Source organism: Camelus ferus, chromosome 16 (genome assembly GCF_009834535.1).
Source record: "Camelus ferus isolate YT-003-E chromosome 16, BCGSAC_Cfer_1.0, whole genome shotgun sequence".
NCBI classification, from domain to species: domain Eukaryota; kingdom Metazoa; phylum Chordata; class Mammalia; order Artiodactyla; family Camelidae; genus Camelus; species Camelus ferus.
Window position 1 is genome coordinate 33,938,404 of NC_045711.1, and position 20,453 is coordinate 33,958,856.

General features: G+C 33.1%; 1 protein-coding gene and 2 non-coding genes across 7 annotated transcripts in view; 2 read left to right on the forward strand and 1 right to left on the reverse strand.

The window, feature by feature from the left end:
- The window catches only part of TLK2 (tousled like kinase 2), a 101,647-nt gene that overhangs the window by 69,769 nt on the left and 11,425 nt on the right, over window positions 1-20,453 (reverse strand). The window lies entirely within an intron of this gene.
- TRNAA-GGC lies at window positions 4,362-4,433 on the forward strand. Its single transcript has one exon. It is a non-coding gene; the product is annotated as a tRNA-Ala (tRNA).
- Window positions 14,635-14,741, forward strand: LOC116656939. The gene has a single exon (XR_004311942.1). It is a non-coding gene; the product is annotated as a U6 spliceosomal RNA (small nuclear RNA).

A 20,453-nucleotide genomic window follows, 5' to 3' on the forward strand; every position in this document is an offset into this window, starting at 1 on the left:
CAATGGAATAGAATTTAGAGTCCACAGATAAATCCATAGTCTATGGTCAAATGATTATTGATAAAGGTGCCAAGACTATTCAATAAGAGAAAGAATAGTCTTAACAAATGGTACTGGGACAACTGGACAGCCACAGGCAAAGCAATGAAGATGAACCCCTACCTCACACCATACAAAAAAATTAACTCAAAATGGTTCAAGGACTTAAATGTAAGTTAAAATTATAAAACTCTTAGATGGAAACATAGAGGTAAATTTTCATGACCTCAAACTAGGCACCAAAAGTGCAAACAAAAGAGAAAAATAGATAAACTAGACTTATTCAAATTTAAAAACTTTTGTCGTTGAAAGAACACTATCAACAAAGACAACCCACAAAACAGGAGAAAATATTTGCACATCACATATCTGATAAGGTACTTGTATGCTGTATAAAGAACTCTTGCAATTCAGAAATAAAAAGACAGTTAACTCAATTTAAAAGTGGGCAAAAAGGTCTAAACAGTCACTTCTCCAAAGATGAGATACAAATGACCAAAGAGCACATGAAAAGAATTTCAACATTATTAGCCAATGGGGAAATACAAATCAAAACCAAAGTGGGATACAACTTCATACCTACTAAGATGGTCAGAATCAAAATGACAGCAAGAAGTACTGGCAAGAATATGGAGAAACTGGAACCCTTGTACACTGCTGGAGGTAACACAAAATGGTGTAGCTGCTTTCAAAAACAGTCAGGGAGTTCCTCAAACAATTAAACACAAAGTTACATATGACCCAGAATACTACTCCTAGGCACATACTGAAAAGCAATAAAAAACATGGACACACAAAAACCTGGACACAGATTTTTATAACAGCATTATTCACAAAAGCCAAAAGGTGGAAATAATCCAAAAGTCCATCAACTGACAAATGGATAAACAAAATCTGGTGTACCCATACAATGAAATGTTATTTGGCCATAAAAAGGAATCAAGTATTGATACATGCTACAATATAAACAAACACTGAAAACATTTTGCTAAGTACAAGAAGCCAGTCACAACAGATCACATATCAAATGATTCCATTCATATGAAAATCCAGAAGAGGAAAATCTAAGACAAACAGAAAGTTAGTAGTTCCTTAGGGTAGGAGTGGGGGTACATGGAGGGAACAGCTAAAGAGTATGGGGTTTCTTCTTGAGGTGATAAAAATATTCTAAAATTGACTGTGTTGGTGGTTGTATGTATGTGTGAATATACCAAAAACCAATGAACAGTGTAATTTAAATGGGTGAATTGTATATGAATTGTATCTCAATAAAACTGTTTAAAAAACAAGTTACCAGGCTTAGAGTCAAAAATAATTTATATTCCAATAGGGTGCATTAAGTATTCCTTTCACTGTATCCTTAAAGCACTATTTTTAAACTGTAATCAACACAATATATCAGAGAGCTTCACAGTGAGATGCTTGTGAAACTACAAAGAAAAATAATAAAGTGAAACTAGGGAGAATAAAATCAAATCATGTATTCCCAGCGACATAAATCAACAAATGATCTGTTCCTATAATGATAGAGTTTCATGATGTTTTAACTGGGGGGTGGGGAGTGGGAAGCTTTATTTACATTAAGAATTCTATAATTATTGAAACTGAATCTTTCTATGTTCAAATTTTTAAAATATTCTGTTCATAAAATGTTTTTTGTAACTGTTATGAAGCATTTTCCTCCCTGGATAGTAATAATACCATATACTACATTTTAATTATTTGCTTTACCTGCCAACTACTCCTCACTTTCAAAAGGAAATGGTAGGAGTAGGTTATAGCTCAGTGGTAGAGCACATGCTTAGCATTCACAAGGTCCTGGGTTTAATCCCCAGTACCTCCACTGAACATCAAAAAAGAAATTTAAAAAACGAAAAAGAAATTTAAAAAAAAAAAAAAAAAGGAAATGACAAGTGTGATGAATAGAGACAAGAGAGAACTGAAGAATCTATTTTTATTAGCAATTACTGATAATAACATAAACTGTAAAGTGTTTAACAGTGGTGTACATTCTAGTAGTTGAAAGAAATTTGCAAGAGGCACAAAGATCCTTGTGGTTCCTTGAGTATGTGTGTCTAACTAAAAGAAAAAAAGTATTAAGAATTACCGAATTCTCCCTTTCCCTGTCCTTTTCTGATGCACAGCATCTCAAATTATTATAACATCATTAGACTAAATTTAATTAACAGGGATAATGATATACCTTCCCTGTTCTAAAACAGCTGTCTAATAAAGTAGCTAACCAAATGATTTTAGGCAAACAGTCTTATCTTTCAAAAGTATTACTATCGTTAAAAAACAAATAAGGGAGAAAAAAATGAACTAAATTAAAGGATAAAAAGGCATGACTAAATTCAATAGATAAAAAAGCGTAACTAAATTCAATGTATGATCCTTGATTTGACCCTGGATATCAAAACAAAGCAAAAACAAAAGACATTACTGGGACAAAGGCAGAAACTGAATATGGACTATATATTAGATAATCAAGTTTCAGTCTATTATGGTCAGTTCCTCAGTTGTAAATTTTCCCATTTGCTGCATCTTTTTTACTAAGGTGCTTTTGTAAGTTTTGTATGAGTTCATATTCAGTTTTGGGAGTGTCCTCCACATTTCAGGGGTCAAGGAGCAGTCAGTCCCAAGGGAATTTTAATGGTCACCTATGCCAGTGCCCTACAACATTCATCATATTTATATATTACTTTCCCTGCCCAGGATTTCCACACATTTATATATTAGTTCCAACATATTTATACATTATTTTTCTGCCCAGGATTTCCACACAAGGTTGGAGCTTCCATTTCTTGTGGGTGAATTTTAACAGCCACAATCCAAAGTTAAGTGGCTTTCTTGTAGTAACCTATAATGAAAAAGAATATAAAAACGAATATATGTATGTATATGTATGACTGAAACATTATGCTGTACACCAGAAATAGACAACACTGTAGACTGACTATGCTTCAATAAAAAAATTATAAATCTATAAAAAATAAAATACAGTTTAGTGGCTCACTTCTGTCCTATGTCTTGGAATGGTGGGCAGTTTTACTAATCCTAATTAATAGACAACTTTGCCCCTTTCCAATTCCCAGCATTATACAGAGCCAGTTCTAGTCTTTAGCCTCAATTACTATTCCCAGGAGTAAATTAAATCGCAAGGCCTAAAAGCTTATGGGTTACCAAAGTCTAACTCCCATTCACCACTGTGACATCTTCATATAGAAACTAGAATAACTGGGATTCAATTTTTCCTATTTTTTTGATACTGCTGACATTCAGGAATTATATAATTTTCATGTGTTTCATTTAGCCACTTTACTGAATTGTTATTCTTCATAATCATCTCTCAATTTGTTCCTTTTGATTTCATTATTTACATATAAATTACAGCATTTTAAAGTAAGTTTATATCCTCATTTCCACAATTTATATCTCTTATTTGTTTCACATTTTACTGCTTTGAATAAAACAACATAATCATCATAAAGAAAGAACACTGTTTTGTTCTTCTTTTTCAAGGTAACTTTCTTGTGCTTTACTATTAAAAACTATAAGAAGACTGCAAAGAGCCAAAACAATCTTGTAAAAGAACAAAGTTGGGGGTCTCTCACTTCCTGATTTCAAAACTTATTACAAAGCTACAATAATCAAAACATATGGCACTGGCATTAAGTTGAACATATAGACAAATGGAACAGAATTCAGATCCCAGAAATAATCCCTCACATATATGGTCAAATGATTTTCTTTTTTTTGCTGATCTTCTTTTTCAGTTTTACTGAGATATAATTACAACTCTGTATAAGTTTAACAGGCACATAATGACTTCACATAAAATGATTTGACAAGGGTGCCAAGACCCCTCAAAATGAACAATAGTCTTTTCAACAAACTGGTGGGAAAATGGATATTCACATGCAGAAGAATGAAGCTGGACCCTTATCTTACAAAAATGAATTCAAAATGAATGACACCAAAAGAACAATAAATAAAACAAACAAAAAAAAACAGACTACATCAAAATTTAAAACCTCTGTGCATCAAAGGACACAATCAATAAGAGTAAAAAGACAACCCACAAAATGGGAGAAAACATTTGCAAACCATGTATCTTTTGATAAAGGGTTAACATCCAGAATATATTTTTAAAATTCCTGTAAATCAACAAAAGTTAAACAAACAACCCAATTAAAAATGGGCAAAGGATTGGAATAGACATTTCCCCAAAGAAGGTATACAAATAGCCAACAAGTACATGAGAAGATGCAACATCAGTAATCATGTGAAATGTAAATCAAAATCACAATGAAATGGGGGAGGAGGGTATAGCTCAGTGGCAGAGTGTGTGCTTGGCATGCACAAGGTCCTGGGTTCAATCCTCAGTACCTCCACTAAAAATAATAACCAAATAAACCTAATTACCTCCTCCCCAAATAAAAATAAATAGGATAAAAAAGAGAGTTAATGGCAAAATCACAATGAGATACCATACCACTTCACACCCATTAGGATGGCTACTATCAGAAAACAGAAAATAATAAGCACTGCTAAGGATGTGGAGAAACTGAAACCTTTGTGTGCTGTTAGCTGGGACTTTAAATGGTGCAGCCACTATGGAAAATAGTATGGCAGTTCTTCAAAAAATTAAGAATAGAATAATCATATGATATAGCAATTCCACTTCTGGGTATATATCCAAAAGAATGGAAAGCAGGGTCTCAAAGAATTATTTGCACACTTATGTTCATGGCAGCATTATTCACAACACCTAAAAGGTAGAAGCAACACAAGTGTCCATTAATATAAATGGAAACAAAATGTGATATATATCCATATAATGGAGTATTATTCAACCTTCAAAAGGAAGATAATTCTGACACATGCTACAAATAAACCTTGAGGACATTATGCTAAGTGAAATAAGCTAGTGACAAAAAGGTAGATACTGCGTGATTTCACTTAAAGGAGGTATCTATTATTACTTTTTAAAAATCACTTGGAGAGGGATGTAATTAGGTTTATTTACTTATTTGTTTATTTTTAAAAGAGATTCTGGGGATTGAACTCAGGACCTTGTGTATGCTAGGCATGTACTCTACCACTGAGCTATACCCTCCCCAGGAGGCATCTAAAATGGTCAAATTCATTGAGACAGAAAGTAGAATGGTGGTTTAAGGAACTGGAGAGAGGAGGAATGGGGAGTTCGTGTTTAACGAGTACAGAGGTTCAGTTTTGGAAGATGAACAGAGTTCTGGAGACTGACTGCACAATGTGAATGTACTTAACAATATTGAACTCTACACTTAAAAATGGTTAAGACAACACATTTTATGTAATGTTTATTTTACCACAATTAAAACTTTTTTAAAAAATAAAACTACATTAATTGTTGTTTTCTAAATTAGAAAGTTGAGATGGCTATTGAGTTTAACCAAATGCTTTTTTAAAAAAGTTACTATTTATTTGCTCTAATAATAATAATAGCCAGCACTTCTGCAGCACTTCTATGGGCTGGGCATTCTATACTGGCACATTTGATTCTCACAAATGATAAAAACCAAACTGATTTTTTTATAAAAGTACAAAAGCAATTCAAAAGCCTTTTCAACAAATGGTACTGAAGCAATTAGGCATCCATAGGCAAAAATATGAACCTCAAGTTAAACCTCATACCTTATTTTTAAAAGTAACTCAAATTAGATCATTAACTTAAATACAAAACAGAAAACCAGAAACCTTTTAGGAAAAAAAAAAGGAGGGGGCACAGGGGGAGAAAATCTTCAAAACCCAGGATCAGGTGAAGAGATCTTCAATATGACACAAAAGCTTGATCTATAAAAGGACAAATTAATAAATGGAACCTCATCAAAATTACTTTCACTCAGCAAAAGACTCTATAAGTAGGATGAAAAGACAAATCATGAACTGGAAGAAAATAGTTGCAAACCACATATCTGACAAAGGACACAAAATTACGAACCTCAACTTAGAACTAAAAACTCAAGTTTTTCTTTTTTTTTAATCCAATTAGAAAACTGGCAAAAGACATGAACAGATATTTCACTGAAGAGGATATAAGGATGGTTAATAAGCATGAGAAAGGATGTTCAACATCATTAGCCATTAGGGAAACACAAATTCAAACCACAGTAAGAGTTCATTACACCTAACAACAGCAACAACACTAAATGTTGGCAAGTATTAAAAGAAAACTGAATCATTCATACATTGCTGTGAGAATTTATATAAAAAGCTACAGCCAATTGGGAAAATTGTTTGACAATTTCTTTTAAAACTAAAAGTGTACTTAACATTTATCATATGATCTAGCAATTATGCTACTGGACATTTGTTCCAGAGAAATAATGTTCATGCAAAAACCTGCACACAAATGTTCATAGTGGCTTTATTCGTAACAGCCAAAAACTGGAAACAAACCAAATATCCTTCAGTGAGTGAATGGTTAAACAAACTGTGGTATATCCATGGAATAGAATACTACTCAGCAAAAAGAGGAATGAATACTTACATATGCAACAACTTGGATGAACTTCAAGGAAATTAGGCTAAGTGAAAAAAGCTAATCTTAAATGGTTATATATTGTATGATCTTATGTGTATATATATGAAAAATATATACACTTCTTGAAATGATGAATTTACAGGGATGAAAAACAGATTAGTGGTTGTCAGAGTTAGGGTTTCAAGGAGAGGGGTGGGGAAGGACACAAAGGAGTAGCAGGAGAGAGTCTGGTGGTGATGGAGCAGTTCTGCATCTTGATTGTGGTGATGGATACAAAAAGCTACACAAGTGATAAAAAAATTGCAAAGTAGTACATGTGTACACACACACACAATGATACAAGTATAATATGAAATCTGAATGAGTTCTGTTAATTTTACGAAGGTCAATTTCCTGGTTTTAATATTGTACTCTAACTACACAAGATGCTCACATTGGGAGAGGATGGGTGCATGGAACCTCCCTGCTCTTTTTTTTTTTTCTTTCAATTTCTTTTGAATCTAAAAATATTTTGAAACAAAAAGTTTTTTATGTATTATTTATTTGCTGTAGTTAAGAAATAAAAATAGTAAACAATACTCAGGTAGCCCTTGCTACACAGGCCAGGTATTTTATATTAGCACAGTCAATCCTCCTAACAAACTATTATGGGCTCAACTGTGTCCTCAAATTTATACACTGAAGCCCTAACCCCCAATACCTCAGAATATATTTAGAGACAGGGCCTTTGAAGACGTATTAAGCTAAAATGGGTCATTAGAGTAGACCCTAATCCAATATGACTGATGTCCTTATACAAAGTGGAAATCAGGACACAGAGACACCAGACATGCACAGGCATAGAGAAAAGATCTTATGAGGACACAGTGAGAAGATGGCTATCAAATCAAGAAGAGAAAGCCTCAAAAGAAATCATTCCTGCTGACACCTTGATCTTGAACGTCTAGACTCCAGAATAGTGAGAAAATAAATTTCTATTGTTTAAGCCACCCAGTCTGTGTTATGGAAGCCCTAGCAAACTAATGACAAACTTCATATGATAGCTATTAGTAGTCTCATTTACAGATGAAGAAACTGTAAGAAAAGTTTAGTCAACTCCCCAAAGTTACACAACTGGGAAGAAGCAGAGCCAAGATCTGGACCAAAGTGACCTGGCTTCAAAATAAGTGCTACTAACCAGCCAGCTATACTCTAGGTACATTAGTACATAGTCATCTATTACATGTATTAATAAAATTTTAAAATATTGAACTTGTCTGACTCAGGATAAACTCCCTGAAACAAAATAAAGGAATTATCTCTGGGAGCCATTTGCTACTATTTTTATTTGAATTTAAACATCTAATATATTCATAAAATGAGATTAGGTTTATTCCTTCATATGTGTCAGGTTTTGCTATCAGAGTTTATTATTCCTATGTTATTATTTAACATGAGAATTACCTATTTCTTGAAAGGTTAGGAGACCACCAATAACTTGGGAGTGCAATTTTTTGCCCTGATTCAAGGAGTAGGAGGAAGAGAAGGAAGAGAAAATAATTTTATAATCTTCCTCGATTTTCCCTTGGTTATAGGAGTCTATTCTGATTTTTACATCTTACTTTTGTCAACATTAATTTCTACTATCTTTGAGTGAAATTTATCTACTTCAGTGAGATTTTCATAGTAATATATTACTAACAGCATCCATTTCCAGTTTCTTCTCTTTGTAGGTCCTCAGTGTCTTTTGTTATATCCCATTTACTTCCCCCAATTTCTTCTTTGTTTCCTAATTTTCCAACTCTGGATTAATTCCTATTCTTCACTCTATTGAAAGTCAGCCCTCGACATATGATTTGTTTTGTCATGTTTTGTTTTAATAAGAATAAGAGAAAAAAAGAATTTTTAAACAAAGTGTAAAAATAAGTTAAGACTCCACAGTAAAAGTCCCATTTTTTATACTAACATTTAAGCTGTTTACCCTGTCTCCTGCTAATAATGATTTTTTAAAGTAAAACACCAAATGGACTATTTAAAAAATAGAAAAGAGTCAAGTTTCTTGTTTAAAAAAAAAGAAGGGTTCCCCAAAACAAGACACATATTTAATATATTTAAATGCACTTTTGGGGACATTTAAAAAATACTTCAGTTACAAGCCTAAAGAAAACCTTGCAGATAAGTTATAAACCCATGAAAACTGAGGTTAAGTTACCAATGTTGACAACTAGCCTTTAGCACATGAATGAAACCTATATAAGCGAAGAAAAATTTGTAGAAGTAGCAGCCAAAGGTTAATCTTTCACTCCTCTAAAAGTTTAAATGTCAACATTTGTTGAGTTTCTAGTCTTAATTTCCTCCTTGAACTAAATTGGCATCTTGAAAGGCATTCAGAACAGCAGACAAAAGTTAACCTTGATTAAGTATAAAGGAGGACATCTGACAGTAGGGTCAAACTACCTGATGTAGTCAAAAGATATTCCATTAAAGACAAGACCTAGTGAAGAATGAAAACTAAGGGTCTCCATACTTTTTTTTAGTCATTAGTATCACTACCTTTTGCACAATAGCAGAGTCAAATCAGTGGGGTGATTTCAAATGGATGACTTTTTTTTTATTTTGGGGAGAGGTAATTAGGTTTACTTACTTTTTTTTTTAATGGAGGTACTGGGGATTGAACCCAGGGCCTCGTGCATGCTAAGCAGATGCTCTACCACTAAGCTATACCACCTCCCTTAACAAACGACTTTGCATTTTAGCAAGGAAACAAAATATTATTGTACACTGCCAAGAAAATCTTTAACTAATATTAATGATTTTTAGTAATATTTCAGTCATGCAAAATCCTAACCATATAATTTAATAACATCCATTTCCAGACGAGCAAGCCCAAAAGTTAGAACAAGAAATTCTTCAACTGTCTTCTGGAAAACTTGTGTATGGAAGTCTATGTATTCATTCAAGATCTGGCACATACAACCAAAAAGACACATAATAACATGTTGGCAAGGATATGGAGAAAGTTTAACCCTCATACACTGCTGGTAGACATGTTAAAAGGTGCACTTTAGAAAATAGTCTGGTAATTCCTCAAATAGTTAAACTAATGACAGAAAAAAAAAAAAAACCATAGAGAGATCCTTAGTTTTACATTAGGTCCAGTCTTTCATGGACTAGCTCTTAACCATAAGACCCAGCAATTCCACTCACAGGAATACACTCAAAAGAAATGAAAACATGTGCAAACAAATACATGCAGATGAATGTTCATGGCACATTATTCATAATAGCCAAAAAATGGAAACAACAAAAATGTCCATCAACAGAAAGAATGAATAAACAAAATGTGGTATATCCATACAAGGGAATATTATGTGGCAATAAAGAGAAATGAAGTTCTGAGACATGAATGAACCTTGAAAACATGATGTTAAGTGAAAGAAGCAAGTCACAAAGGACCACATATTGTATGATTCCATTTATATGAAATGTTCAGAATAGGCAAAATCTGTACAGATAAAAAGTAGATTAATGGTTTCCTAGAGCTGAAAGAGGTGAGGCTTTTGAGGGTGACAGCTAAGAGATAAGGGATTCGTTTGTTTTTGAGGTGAGAATGTTCTAAAATTGACTGGGGTAATGGTTTCACAATTCTATAAATACACTTGGAGTCAATGAACTGTGTGCTTTAATAGAGTAAATTGTATGTTGTGAAAATTATATCTCAATAAAACTGTTTAAAAAATAATCCATTGCCATTTTGCTCACTACAGGGAAGTACTTATAACCATGGATACAGAAGAGCATCAAACATAATCCTGCCCTCCAAAGCTTCCTCATCATCTACGGAAAGGATTAGGTTACCGTTTTCTCCTTCTAATTTTCAAATCCTTTATCTCATATAATATTTCTTTAAATAAGTGACAAAACACCATTCTACAAATGTGTTTACAGGATGATTGTTTGAAGAATAGCGATCCAAACGAGGTCCATATAACATCTCTATGGTAGATCTCAAAATCATATGCTGAGTGTAAAATAAGTTCAGAACAGTGATAGTATAATTCGATTTTTTTTAACAAAATCACACATAAAAATCAGTACATGGATAAATATGTATGCAAGTGGACAAGTACAGTATTTAAAAAATCTAAATGGATACATACCAAACTTCTTAGAGCAATTACAGTTCTTATTATTATAAAAGTAAGCATGCATTCCTTACATAACTGAAAATTAACCATTTAAAAAACTAACTGTAAGGGAAAGGAGTATGACTTCAATAAACACAGAAGCAACTGTCATGTGGATTACATATCTTACTAGAAAGCTTACAATTTAGCCTTTAGCCTTATTCCTCTTGCTAAAAAAAAAACTCTCTCCTTTATTGGTTAAAAACTACAAATTCAATATTTACAGATAGAAAAGGAACAAAATCAAGTACAAAATATAAAAAACAGATACAAAATCCTGGAGCACATTTATAGTAAAGATAACGTGGAAGTTAAACAAGATTACACGGTATAGCACAGGGAAATATACACAAAATGTTATGATAACTTAGAGAGAAAAAAATGTGACAATGAGTGTGTATATGTCCATGAATGACTGAAAAATTGTGCTGAACACTGGAATTTGACACATTGTAAAATGATTATAAATCAATAAAAAATGTTAAAAAAAAAAAAAGATAACGTGGAAGAAATGGTCATAAAATAATCCAGAATTAAAATATCCAAGAGATACATAACCCTCAAAAAAGTGTGATGACCATTAAGTTTAGGTTCTTGGCTTTTACTGTTTTGAGGAGATCATTAATCTGTAAAACAAACCCACTTCCCCCCCTAAAGCAAATAATGTAACAAAATTCCTACTGCAGAGCACAATATATTGGTATAATGATAGGAGGCAGGGGTCTAAATTCCAGTTCTGCCACTTACTAATTGTGGCATAACTGTTAACCAATCAACTGCTCTCTCTAAGCCTCAATTTACTCATCTGTAAAAAGCCAAGCAGACATCACTAATGCCTTTTATGCACCCTCAAGGGCTAGAAATTAAGATAGTAGTTTTAAATTTATATAATCATTCACTCTCCCTCCCACACACATTTTAGCTGCTTCCAGTTTCCACCAATCTGGCTGGGGGAAAGACAGTTGGGAGATTTTCTACCAGGGCATGGCAACCTCTTCTTCTCACCTTTCAATTCCAAAACTCACACTACTAACCTATCAAGGATGGTAGTACATTTGGTTCAAACCATGTAAATACTCTTAGCTAGGTTACCGTTACTTATGTCCCTTTAGGTCATTGTTTTCCAAGGCACACGGCTCATGGCTCAGACGTAAACACTGAAATTTAACTAGACAGTGACATGGATTAAAGTGTACTAAAGCCACTTTAAAACTGGTGTCTCCACATTATCAGCTGTGAAAGTATCAAATTATATTGCTAACTTTTTCCTTCTGAGTGATTTACTTTTGAAATAAAGAATAGATTCAAACTTAGCACTATAAAAATTAATCTCACTTACTTGCATTTCCTGAATGGGGAAAAACGGGATGTGGTCCAGGTGACCAATAGAAAAATGACTGAAAACAGCTGGTACCAACAGTTTAAAGTCAAATCGGTATGGGACTGAATCACTGAACCACTGTATGAAACTAGGCAAATCACTTAAGCTCTATTAGCTCTGGTCTTCTCCATCTGTGATTAAAAAAAAAAAAAAAAAGGAAAACCACCCACCTTAGAGGTATTACAAGGATTAAATAAAGTAATACTATATATTGGGGATGTGGGTAAAATAGTGCCTGAAATAAAGGTGGTGCTCAATGGGAGTATGGGAGGATATGCATGAACCATCCTTAACATGAAACTTTAACCAATCAAGCCAACCAGTTTTAACACTTTCTAAATTTCCAAGCATACTACAATTAAACTGTTTGCCCCACATAGAGGCCAGATTATTCAACAAGTTACAGTATTTACTTAAAGATCTAACTAAAACATAAAGGCTTTAAATTGTTCATCTAAATCAAAAATGCTAAACCAAAGCTGAGAACTCAGCACCCTAAATCTATATCTCCCTTCAATCTCCACTAGATGATAAACTCCATGAGGGAAGGTATAATCTTTTTATTCACTACTATATATTATATTATAACCCTAGCACCGTATCTACTACATAATAGGCGTTTAATGAAGGTGTGCTCATAAACAAATGAATGTTCTTTAATCTTTTGTACCTCAGTGTCCTCATTAATGAAATGGGAATACAAGGCAACTTCTGCTACAAGGAACTCTAAGAAATATTCTCATTTGTCTGTTCTTGGGAAATGTTTTTATATTTATACTATTTTGACGCTGTTACAAATTTTATTACTTTTTAAATCTCAACTGCCAATTATACACTGCAAACATACAGAAATACAATTAATTTTCTTAGATTGAACTTGTATCCTAGATAAACTGAAGCTCTAGAAGTTTTTTATAGATTACTTAGAACGTCCTATATGCATAATCATGTCACCTATAAGACATTTAAAAAAATAAACATAGTTTTACTTCTCCTTTGCAAAATATAAGCTTATTCCTTTTATTTGCCTTAATGCACCTGGCTAGGACCTTCAGAACATGCTGAACAGAAGTTATGAGAACAAATATCCTTGACTTGTTCTGAACATTAGGTTTAAGCAGTCAGTATTTCACCATTTAAGTATGAGGTTCAACATAGGTTTAACAGACGCCTTTTATCAGCTTGAGGAAGTTTCCTTCTATTCCTAGTTAGCTGAGAGCTTTTATCACAAATTAGTGCTGAACTATGTTCAAATGCCTTTTATGTATCTATTACAAGATCATTTAGCTTTTCTCCTTTATTTTAATTCGGTGAATTACATTGACTTTTAATGTTAAATCTACCTTGCAATTAATTGGGATTAAGCCTAATTGGTCGTGATGTATTATTATATTTATATAGAGAGAGCTAGATTCAATTTGCTAATATTCTGTTAATAGTTTTTGCACATATATCCATGAGGGATATTAAGCCATAGTTTTCTTTTTTCATAATATCTCTGCCTGGTTTGGTATCAAGGTAATGCTGGGCTCATAAGTGTTTTCTGAAGATTGTGAAAATTTTGTTATTATTTCTTCCTTAAATGTTTGATAGACTTCACCAATAAAGCCATGTGGGCCTGAACTTTTCTTCATGGAAACACTTTTAATTACAAACCCAATTTCTTTAATAAATACAGGGTTATTCAAATTTGGTTTCTATTTCATTTATTTCAACTCCTTATTTCTCTGCTATTTAGTTTGGTCTTCTTCTAACTTCTTAAGACAGAAGCTTGGGTCATTGATTTTAGACCTTTCTTTTGAAGTGGTAAGTTTCCTTCTAAAGCACTGCTTTAGCTGCCTACCACAAATTTTGACAGACTGTGTTTCATTTTCACTCAGTTCAAAATATTTTCCAATTTCCCTTCTGAATTCCTCTTTGATCTAAAGTTTACTTAGAAGTATGTTATTTAACTAGCAAATATTTGGAGATTTTCCAGGTATCTTTTTGATTTCTTATTTAATTCTGTTGTAGTCAGAGTACTCTCTATATGATTTCAATCCTTTTAAATTTGTTGAAATGTGTTTCATAGTCCAGGATATAGTCTATAGTCTATTTTGGTAAATGTTCCATGTGCACTTGCAAAGAATTTGGGCATAGTGTTCTATAAATGTCAATTAGATACAGTCCATTTATAGTATTGTTCAAGTCTTTTATATACCCTTGCTGATTTTTTTGCCTACCTGTTCCATCAGTTATTGAGAGAAAATATTGCAATTTCCAACTGTAACTGTGGATTCATCTATTGCTCCTTCCAACTGTCAGTTTTTGTTTCACTGTTATTTGATGCATAAACACTTAGGACTACAGAGTCTTCTCAATGAATCGATTCTTTTTTCATTATAAAATGCCCTTCATTATCCCTTGTCATAGTTTCCTTGTTCCTAAGTCTCCTTTGTTTAACACAAATATAGTAACTACAACCTTTTTATATACCTAGTGTTTATACAGTATCTTTTCCCATCCTTTAAAACACAGATACAGTGCTTGCTTCAGCAGCACATATACTAAAATTGGAACAATACAGAGAAACTCAGCATGGCCCCTGTGCAAGGATGACACACAAATTTGTGAGGCGTCCCATATTTAAAAGATAAAAATAAAAATAAAATACAAAGATACAAGTTAAAAATAAAGTGGGCTTCTTGTAGATACCACATAGTTGGATCATGTAACAGTGAGACCACTTACAATTTATTTATCATATACTTGGGCTTAAATCTACTATGTTGCTATTTTTTTCCCCTAGCTTTTGTTTCCTTTCCTCTTCTTCCTTCTTTAGGACTGAGGTGTATTTTTTTAAGTATTTCATTTCATCTTCAGTAAGGGAGCATTAGCTATTATTTTTGTTATTTTCTTAATGGTATGCATATTTAACTTGCCATAGTTTACCTCCAAGTAATCTGAATATTATCTGAAATCAATAACATAGACCAGATCTTAGAATTTCATTGTGATCAAAGGTTTGTTAGTAAAAGCAGGATCTCATTATAGCAAGTATCACTATAAAAAGTTCTATACAGGTAGCCTACAACAAAAATTTTCTTTTAAATTTCTATTTCAGAAATAAATAAGAATTTGGAAAACTAGTTAAAATGAGTTACCTACAACAAATAATTCTGTTCAACAAACAGATCCTCAGGCTCTACTCCAGAATATGTAACAATTCTTTAAAAAATTTTCCTTATTGAGTGCTATTAGGTAAGACCTTTTAGCTTTGCTCCAGTGTCTAGCATGACATACAGGTTCACCTGACCTTTCCCCACACGAAACATTTTAAAATCACCTCTAGAGAAATCCTTCAAAACAAGTCACCAAATTATAATATAGTATTAAAAAATAAAAGGCATTATATGCCATCAATTATCTCTAAATAAATTAAATCTTTTAACTTTCTAATTCACTATGGAGAGCTCCTGTTTTTTTCTCCAGGACCTACAGAGTTGTGACTTTCAATAATATGTATAATTACAAATTAATTCCATTATCTCAAAATATGAAAGTCTATTATGGTTGAGAGTTTATCTGTAATAGTACTTGTAGCAGAGCTTAATAAATGTCTTCGTCTAAACCACAAAATATATACTATTGACACAAAATTCAAAAGGGCCTTGGAAGTTATCTGGTATAGAGATTTGTTCTTAGATTCCCCAATAAGTCCTAAAGATCATAATGGGAGTCCTGAACTATTTTTCACCACACAGCCCATTTAAAATGCCAAATTGTGGAAGGAAGGGGTGTACAGCTGAGTGGTAGAGTGTGTACCTAACATGCACAAAGTCCTAGGCTCAATCCCCAGAACCTCCATAAAAAATAAATAAATAAAATTGAAATGTACTTTTAAAAAATAAAATAAAATGCCAAATTGACTTCACTTTTGGTAAAATTTTACCAACTCACTATAAATGAAAGGATTTCAACTCTACGTAGTAAAACTCACCTCATACCTCTCTAAAGCTCTAATTATAAAATTGGAGAGATAAGGTATTGCTTAAAATAAATTCAGTTTAATAGAAAACAGGGCTTGTAAAACATGGCCTCCCAGGGAGTGAAGGGAGAAATAAAAGACTGGGATAAGATTTAGTCCATTCTCCTATACAATAACTTTCTATACATCTCTAATAATTACTTACATGCTCCTGCTCAAGTACTTCCTGTAAAAGAGAAATACCATACAAAGCAATGTGTTCTAATTTGAAACAACTGCCAGACAACAGTTTTTAACCCTATTCTCAATCATAGAACTTCTTAAGAATGCAATGAAAACCATGGGCCTGTCCCTCTGAAAAAGACACATCCATAAACACGTATATACAAATTTTTACCTATCATTTTACAAGGCTCAAGAACCCTGACATCTGTTTGTGGACTCCCTTAAGTGACTCCCTTAACTATGGGGAAACAGATGTTCTCTTTCACTGATGAAGGAATATAGTTATATTCCTCTTCTCTATGAAGAGGAATGTGGATATAAGTACCAAAATTACAAATGCTCATATTCTTTGACCCAGCAATTCCACTTCTAGGGATTTACCAAGTAAACATACATAAACATGTGTGAAATGACATTATGTACAAGGATATTCACTATAGCATTGCTTATGTCAATAAAGATGGACTGTTGTCCATCTAAGTGTCCACAGATAGGAAATTGGTTAAATTATGATTAAGCTGTATGATGGAATATTAGGCAGCCTTGAAAAAAGAAAGGATAAGGAAGCTCTATATGTACTAATTTAATTAGCTCTATATGTAACAATTTCTAAAGTATTTTAAACACAAAAAGCAAAACACAATAATGCACATAATATACTTGTCTCTATTTTTTAAAAATGGATTGAGTGAATATACATATGTATTTGCACAGGCACACACAATATATAGTCATATGATATATACATATGAGATACACACAAACACATACACACACACACACATATTAAATACAAGAAACTTTTAATAGCTGTCACCAGGGAAGGAAACCAGATGGATACACGGAAGGTATAGAAGAAATGTCTCACCGTGTATCTTTGAAATCTTTTGAATTTTGTACTATGTGACTATATCACCGAATCAAAATTCTTAAAAACAAACAAACAAACAAAATAAAACTCTGTCTTCGACCCTAAGCACTTTTGCTAAGCTTCAAAACCCAGTTTTTCTATACTATCATTCTGTGACTTGTTCATAGTAATATTTTATCAGAATTCTTCTTACATTGTTTAACTAAGAAAAGGTCTCATCTTTCCACGCACAATCTGACATCAGAGCAAATTAATTACACTCTCTTCTTTTAGGCTTATAATTCCTTCACATCTCCATTTTTTTTAAATGCAGGGAGTGAATATACATATATATCTGTGCATCCTTCTTTTAAGTTCATAAGACTTTCACATCTCCATAACTACTCTCAGTTGCATGCCACAGTCACACAGGTCCATGCCTCCCTGATTATAAGTGCCTCAAGAGTATACAGTGCACTCAGTTGATTTTTTTTTTAATCTTCTGGAACACCTATACACAGTATAGAATCAATAGAAGTTAGCTGAACTCAACTGCTGAAAAATCTGGGAACTTAAATTTCAATATAGCTATTATGTCTCTTTTTCTTCAACTTATCCAGATTATCACACAGGCAAATCAAACACCTTTTCGTAAGAAGTTGATGGAATATTTTGTGCCTTGATTCCAACTAGTTAATTGTTAATATAATGGAAACTGGATAAGTTAGTTTCGGTTTGATGCTAGTAGCTTCTGCCAAATCTGAATTTTAAATCTGGCTACTAAAGTTAATTAACATAACAATATATCCTTAACTAGACAGAGGTACCATCTCCTGATATTAGCTGGCCCTTCAGATTACATTTTAATTCCACAATTAATCCTAAATATTCCTCTGGAGTCAGGCAAAATAGGAATTAAATTAACACCAACTCTGGCACAGTTTGTTATAAAGTCACATATTTACTCTTTATAGAAAGAAGCAAATTTATCAGTCATACGGTCACATCCATTACAACAGATACCATCACCATGTTATCTTTATTAACAATCTTCATAGGACTTAATATTTGAGGCAATACTGGTTAAAATAAAATTCTAAAACAGCAAATTTGGAAAGCCACTTGCTGTTATCATGCTACAGTTAAACTACGCTTTGGTTAAAAAAAAAAAAAAAAAGGCCATCCTATGTAACTCACCAAACTACATAATGGCTTAGTTCTTCAACTTCCTAGACCAATAATACTATTTGTAAAAATAACTGCAATTTGAGTTTTGTTACTAGTTCTTCTGCAGATACTAACAAAATTCGTAAGACTTCTAAGGCTTTTGCTGAATATGGACTAAAAGAAAAAGAATCATCGTTTTCTGGCTGCACTTTGTCAATGATAAGGATGAGGAGGGGTCAAGCTCCAACAAAAGAGTCAATTTTAATACGATCCACTTCTATGTATACACAAAAAGAACTGAAAGCAGGGGCTCAAACAGCTATATGTACACCCAAGTTCATAGCAGCATTACTCACAGAAGCCAAAACGCAGAAGCAACCCAAGTGTCCAGTGACAGATACATGGATAAATAAAATGTGGTACATATATTGGAAAAGTATTTGGCCTTTAAAAAGAAGGAAATTCTGACGCATACTACAACACGGATGAACCTTGAGAATATTATGCTAAGTGAATTAGCCAGTTGCAAAAAGACAAATACTGTATGAGTCCACTAATATGAGTTTTCTAAAGTGTCAAATTCATGGAAACAGAAGAGTAGAGTGGTGGTTGCCAGGGACTGAGAGGAGGTGTAATTGAGAAGTTATTGTTTAATGAGTATAGTTTCATTTTTGCAAGATGAAAAAGTTCTTGAGGGGGATGGTGGGGATGGTTGTACAAAAAAAGTGAATGTACTATACACTCAAAAATGGTTAGAATGATAAATTTTATGTTGTGTATACTTACCACAATTAAAAAAAGAGTAAAGTTTGATAACCAACCTCTTCCTTTATCTCCCTCATTGAGTTGGGATTAGGAAACAGACATCATTCTTTTTTAAAGAATATTTTAAGAAAAATACCCCACCTCTATTTTTCTGGCTTCTGTCTTTAGAGTATATTTAATGGGCAGAACAAGGTGCTTTTCTTGTTCCTTTGGTATTGCCACCCAAATTTCCAGAAGTCTATATATGCATAAAGAAGAAATTTGTAAAGAAAGAATTTTGGCAAGATTTTGTTCTAGCCTTTGTGCCTTACGGTTTTGTATTTTAACCACAATTCGTTCCTTGATAGTATTCATGCCTAAATGGAATTTTTTAGTTTTGTTTTCCCCTATCTCAAATATGGCTCCCTCTTTTGGTACAGATCATCAAAAATAATTTTCTTTTTTTTAACTTTTTTTTATTGAGTTACAGTCATTTTACAATGTTGTGTCAAATTCTAGTATACAGCACAATAAAAATAATTTTCTTAAACTAGAAGCACCCAGAACTGAACTGACTTCCAAGTCATACAGTTAGTTATTCAACTTCTTAGGAGGTACTAGGGCCAAAGCTAGATTCTTCCTATTTAAGTACACTTTGCAGCATATGAGTTAAAAAAAAAAGGGGGGGGGGGTAAGTTAAAAGACTAAGATGTAACTATAATGAAATTCTTTTCTTAGCTCTATATCCCAAATTGCCCAGGAAATTACCAACTGAGTTTCTAAAACTATTAAAAACAATTAAAACTCTCTCTTACTGTGAGCAGTTGACCGTGAACATTATTCAGCACAAGGTTCATCTGTGAAGGGAATGGCACCTCTTATATCTGATGGTTAATGTAATATAACTATGTTCTATTGTTAAACAGTAAAGATAATAAGATTCTACAAAACTAGTGTAGGAGGAGTGGGAAGAAGCAAAGAGCCTGATTCATCATGAGAACCTTAGAAAATAGGCAAAACTAATCAACCAAATAAGAAGAGCTTTTACTAAAACTCCAGATTCCTCAGACTGCTCTAATCTGCAAAGGAGTGTTCCTTGGTAGAAAGCAAGAACAGTCTAAATTATGAAACAAGATTTCCCAGGAAAGTCGGGGTGGGGGGGAGCTGACCAGTGGGCAAGTGCTAGGACAAATGACTCTACAACAGAAGCTCTGTGGCCCCACACTAAGCCAAAAGCTACCCTCAAATGAACCAAAAATAACAAAAAGATGGGAAGGTAAACCTTCTACATGCCAGGCCAAAGTTACCAAATACTCCAGGAATCATTTTTTTTTAATGTGCCTAAAATCTAATAAAGGGATAATTGGAGCTAGAAAAGAACAGTCTCT